The 6,000-nt window shown below is 49.6% G+C and overlaps 1 long non-coding RNA gene across 1 annotated transcript in view; it reads left to right on the forward strand.

Annotated features, from left to right (window-relative positions):
- The window catches only part of LOC116909589, a 33,361-nt gene extending 32,652 nt beyond the window's left edge, over nt 1-709 (forward strand). Inside the window, exon 3 of the long non-coding RNA XR_004389083.1 lies at nt 618-709. This is a non-coding gene — a long non-coding RNA (uncharacterized LOC116909589). The remainder of the gene's footprint in view (nt 1-617) is intronic.
- The last annotated feature ends 5,291 nt before the right edge of the window (nt 710-6,000 follow it).

Raw genomic sequence — 6,000 nt, forward strand, 5'->3', positions numbered from 1 at the left:
ATGCCAGGGGCCTTTGGAAGTCAGAAGTGGGCATCAGATCCCCTAGAACCAGAGTTACTGATGGTTGTGAGTCACCATGTAGGGAAACCACCCAGGTCCCCTGCAAGAGCAACCCATGCTCCTCACCACTGAGCCATCTCTCCAGTGTGCACCCCACCCCACCCTTACCTCCATCCCCACCACTTTTTTTTCTGGACAGGATTTCAGTGTTTAGCCCTAGCTTGCTTGAAACTCATCGACTGTGTACATCAGACTGGCCTCCCACTCACGGAGACCCACCAGCCTCTGCCTCCTGAGTGCTGGGATTAAAAGTGGGCATTAGCAGGTCTCACGTTCTAGCAGTTCTTACTGTGGTTTTGCTGAGTAGCGGTGCCCTTGTAGCACTTCCACTCTTTCTAATGCTAAGTGCAAATGACAAGTTAGGAGCCAGTCTCAGGACCTCAGTTTGTTCATCTGTGAGGATACTGAATGAGGACAGGGAGAAAGAGTAAGGAGAGAAGGAGGAGGGGGAGGAAGGGGTGTGTTAGTTTGCTTCCTGAAGCCAGTCTCAGGACCTCAGTTTGTTCATCTGTGAAGTGGGACAATTTGAATAGCGCACTTTTTTTTTTTCTGTCAAGAATCAGATGACGTTCTACCCATGCTTTGCCAGCCAGGACATCACCGTGACAACTTCTCACCTCTGTCATTGCACAGGAAGAGCAGTGAGAGACAATCTGCCCATGAATGTTCATGGCCCTGTTCCAATAAATCTTTATTTACAGGGACAGATGGTGGGCCAGATTGCCCTGGTTGTTTTCTTGTGGTGAAAACTCTTTATTCAATGGAATTTTGCTTGAAACTCATGGGTTTCTGGAGCAGTTTGAGAATCAAGAGACTTAGCCAATTTTCCAAGACATTCCCACCACCTAAGTCGATTCATTCATTCATTCATTCATTCATTCATTCATTCATTCACCTGCCTCATACCTGGTGCTCAACCAGGAGCCACAAGGGGGATAACAATCCACCTAACAGATTCTAAAAAATAATTTCAAAATATGACTTGATTTTCTGTTTTAGATAGAGTCCTGGACAGCCTAAAACTGACAGAGATCTGTCTCCCAAGTGCTAATATTAAATTCGTGTGCCATAACTGGCTGGTTTTTTTAAAAAAAAAGATCGCTTTGTTTTATTTCTATATCTATATATGTACACATATGGTTTGATTTTATTTTATATGTATGTGTCTTGCCTGCATGTGCAGTGCAGCAGAGGCCAGAAGAGAGCAGCAAATCCCCCAGATCTGGAGTTACAGACAGTTGTGAGCAGCCATGTGGTTGCTGGGAACAGAACCTCGGTCCTCTGGAAGAGCAGCCAGTGCTCTCAGCCACTGAGACATTTCTCCAGCCAGCCTTCTGTATATATATATAATTTCTTATGATCTTTATTAGTCTAAGAAATTTGTTCTACATGACTATGATTATTTGCAAACAGATCATTAACATACCCAAGTGTCACACAATCTCAATTTTGCTCTAAGCATCTTCTGTCCAGAAACAGCCAGCACACAGTGTGCAAAATGTAAACAGGCTCCTTGTTCAAACAGGCCTGAGAATTCAGAGACAGAGAACCACAACGGCCCCTGTGAGATCAGACCTGAGCCACAGTCCTGGCAGACAGTGGTTGTGTTCTAGTACATCGATCTTCCCAGAATGCTCAGGGAGACGCCTCCGGCAATTGGAGGATTTTCTTTCTTGTGCTTTCCCAGGAGTTCTAAATCTCCTGCCTTTCTTTGTATTGCTGCCATCACAGATGAAATGGGTGGTTTGAAAGCAGAGCTCCAATCTCCCACCCCACCTCCACCACCCCTGGGCCCTGGGGCTAGGAACTGGAGGGTGTGGCGGAGGCCAGCCTGTCTCTGGGATTGGACGCTCCAACTCAGCTGCAGACTCCTGTGCAGTTGAAACATTGTTTCCCCTCATTCCTCTGGGGAGAGCAGAGGCCAAGCTGGCACCAGCAGAAAAGCATGGATAACCACTGGGGAAACCAAAGCGGACATCTCCACTCAGGCTGGGCTCAGCTCCACGACAGGACTGTGTCCTTGTTAATGGGGTCCTAGATGTCCCATGACCTCACCTAGGGCATATTCCTCCCGTGGCACAGAACCACAGGCCTGAGAGGGTTCACTGCCCTTGGAGTTCTGGGCACATTTGGGAGATAAGTGTGGGCTGGACCCCTCACTCAGTTTTAAATGGACACTGGGGCTTTGCAAGTTGTGTCCCTCACTTCTGAAGGTCTAGGTCATAGCAGAGAATGACCACAGACTCCCAAGGAACGTCGTTTGTGAATGAGGCTCCCGGAAGCCACTCCTTAGACAAACCATCATTGAAAGGAGTCATGGATCTTGGTGGGCGGAGCCTATATCCTTACTGCTGTAACAAAATACCCAACAAGAAGTACAGGAACAAGAGAGGGAGGGAGGGCTTGTCCTGAGTCAAAGTTCAACGCTGCACAGTGTATAACATGGCCAATTCATGGTGGTAGGAGATAGGCAGGGAGGGAGGGAAGGAAAGAGGGAGGGACAGAGATGGAGGTAGGGTGGGGGGCATATTTTCTTTTCTTTTTTTTTTTCGTTTGTTTGTTTTTTCTTTTTTTTTTTTTTTTTTTTTTTTTTTTTCGAGCTGGGGACCCAACCCAGGGCCTTATGCTTGCTAGGCAAGCGCTCTACCACTGAGCTAAATCCCCAACCCCGGCATATCTTAAATAGCAGTCATAAGGAGAATGGGAATCTGGGGAATGTGAGCGAGTCCACGATCTGGAAGGAGTGGGAGGGGAGCATGGACTTCGAAGTGTATAACAGGTCCTTGTGATACTGAGGGAGCCTGGAGGCCAGCATGGGCTTTGGCATGCTAACAGGTATCACCCATAGAGTGGTCATTTGTCCCTTCTGCCAGTGATAAGGGAAATGACTCCTTTGGGTAGGGGACAACTGGCTTCACCAGTTTCTGAGGAATGCTGGCTTTTACCTAAGAACCAGAAATCCTCCTACAGTCTAGGCTGAGGCCATTCTGTGTATCTAGACTGTCTTTTTGGAATTTGGGGGTTTGGCATTTCCTTTGAACTTGACAGTGGTCACCTTGACTCTACGATAAGGAAGCAGGGAGCGAACAGGAAGTAGAGAGCAAACAGGAAGTGGGGCGGAGCTATAAACCCTGACACCTCCCCCTTCACGACCTACTTCCTCCAGTGAGGATCTACCCCTTAAAGGCTCTTCCAAAACAGCCCCACCAGCTAGGAGCCTTGTGTTCAAACTCGCACGCGAGCCTGTAGGGGACATTCCACATTCCACAGAGAGGTATGAGCTGGACTGGGAGTGTGGATTCAGTAGGTTTGAGTCATCGTTACTGTCTCCTGCCAGTGGCAGATGTCGGTGGCCATCATCTCCATTCCCGATCTTAAACCCCTCATCCCCGGAAGGTGATCCACTTGACTTTGGTTCTCTTGGCTTGAACGAGGGCTTTCCCCTCTCCCCCAGCCAATACTTTCCGGGTAGCTGTCACTTAGCACCTCTGTTACACCATGTCTAACCTTCTGTTGTGTGCCAGAGTTCTGGGGTCACACCAGCATCCACACTTCTGTCCTGTGCTGGAATGAGCCTTCCTCAGGGGCTTCGACCCCTAGTTTCTGACCATGGAGTGCGCCCCAGCACCCTCCCAGGTGACAGTCAAGATGTTATCGGGGTTGTTTCATGGAGGTGCTAACTATAGAGTCAGCTTCTTCAGATGTGACTGAAGAAGGGCAAGAGACTGGACTGGAATCCATGGGCTATGGCGCCTGGAAAAGGCTTAGGATCTGCCCTGCCCCCTCCCTTTCTACGTGGAGATAAAACCCATATGCTATGAAGGAATCACTTTAAAATCCGCAGCCTCCTACCATTTAGAGCATCCACACTGCAATTACCACCTCCATTTACTTCTAGAACGTTCCCGCCACTCCAGAGGGATGCCCTTAGTAGTTACTGTCCACTTTGTGCCTGTCCCTGTGAATGCGCCTGACCCAGATGTCGGCATAAGTGGCACCACAAAATCACGGGTGGTCCTGACTCTTCACTGAGCTCAAAGCAGCCCCTGGGTTCAGCTACATAACAACAGGAGGTGGCCTGCACAAGAGCTCACCTAGCTTGATACAGGGACCGGAGGACTCCCTTCTCAGTAAATGGAGCCAGGAGGGCAACCTCTGTTCACCTGGAAATGGGAAATGAGGTAATTAGCAATTATGTAGCAAACTGTATGGAAGGAGCATTTATAGAGGGATGGCTAAACATACTGCACAGGCAATGCTGCTGCCTGCATATCTGGCTGAATGCTTCTGTTTCAGTGCTAGGGGCATGATGGGAGAAACTGAGGTCCAGGGACAGTGACATACAAGATCAGCCACAGCTACCAGGAACTGTCATTGGAACAGCTGGATCCTGGGCCGAATGCCAGCTTCCTAGACCACTATCTGAGCGGGCCTCTGGATCTGTCCAAGGTGCTATCATGTGCACAGCCAGTGGCACCTAGGCCATCTCTGTTCTCTCTGAGGATCTTGTCTGCTCCAGCACAGGAGGAAATACGACATCACTGAGACCTCTCTTCCTGCTTGGTGGTAGTGGGATCGTGGGGGGAGTCATCTGCCTCTCAATGCCTGCTATCCTTGTCCATATTACTCCCCCTGCGCGTGCGTGTGTGTGTGTGTGTGTGTGTGTGTGTGTGTGTGTGTGTGTGTGTGTGTGTGTGTGGCCAGAGGCCAAGCTGCAGGACTCGGTTCTCTACCTCATGGACCCCCAGGGATTCCACCGTGTGGATCTGGGAGAGCAAACTTAAGATGTCAAATTTTCTACCAGCTGAGCCATCTCACCAGCCCCCTGTTGTTTGGGTGTCAACAGAGCCTGCTTAGGAAGGATGCTGTTGTGGACAGGTGAACCGCAAGTGCTGGGTACAAGTGTGATTTGTGCCAGAGTGAGTGTCCTGTGTTGTGAGTGATCTCCACACTGTGGGAAATATAAGCTGTTTCCTTTGGGTGTCTCCATTTACTGGGGAGTGCAGACACAGGCATGGGACACCTACCTATCAGAACCCCCAGCAGAGAGTGACCCAGGAATGACAAAAGTCTTTGTCTTAGTTAGAATTTTACTGCTGTGAACAGACACTATAACCGAAACTCTTATAAGTTCAACATTTAATTAGAGCTGGCTTACAGCTTCAGAGGTTCCATCCATTATCATCAAGGTGGGAGCATGGCAGCATCCAGGCAGGCATGGTGCAGGAGGAGCTGAGAGTTCTACATCTTCATCTGAAGGCTGCTAGCAGAATACTGACTTCCAGGCAGCTAAGATGAGGGTCTTAAAGCCCACAACCACAGAGCCACGCCTACTCTAAAAAGGCCACACCTACTCGAATAGAGCCACGCCTTCTAATAGTGCCACTCCCTGGGTCGAGCATACACATCACAGCTTTTAAGCTCCCAAACCCATGTCCAGCGACACACTTCCTCTGGCAAGAGGTCAGATTGTGGGAGGCCTCTCATTCAAACCACCCCATTCTCCTCCCGGTCCTGATGCTCCCACGCATCCCGTGTCTGCTCTCCCTGCCTCCTGCTCATAGTTGGAGACGCGCTCGCAGCTGTTCCGGTTGCCTTCCTGCCTGCTGCCCTTACTTTCCTGCCAGGATGGTGATGGACTCTTATCCCTCAGGAACCATAACCTCGAATAAACCCTTCCTTCTGTAAGCTGGCTCCGTCACGGTGTTTTATCCCAGCAATAGGAAAGTGATTAAGACAAGTTCTGATACAGTTCAGGGCCCAGCGCACGAAGCGATGCCACTGCACTCAGGGTGGGCCCCCTTATCTGTTAACAAAGTAATCCCTCCCTTGCTGGGTGAACACTTTCCAGTGTGGCAGCTTCCGCGTCCCCCTGTTCCCTTAGGCACCAACAGCCCTTATCCATGCTCTGTAAGTAACAATAAACTCAATGGTTGAGCT

The sequence above is a fragment of the Rattus rattus genome, chromosome 9 (genome assembly GCF_011064425.1).
Source record: "Rattus rattus isolate New Zealand chromosome 9, Rrattus_CSIRO_v1, whole genome shotgun sequence".
Classification (NCBI taxonomy): Eukaryota; Metazoa; Chordata; class Mammalia; order Rodentia; family Muridae; genus Rattus; species Rattus rattus.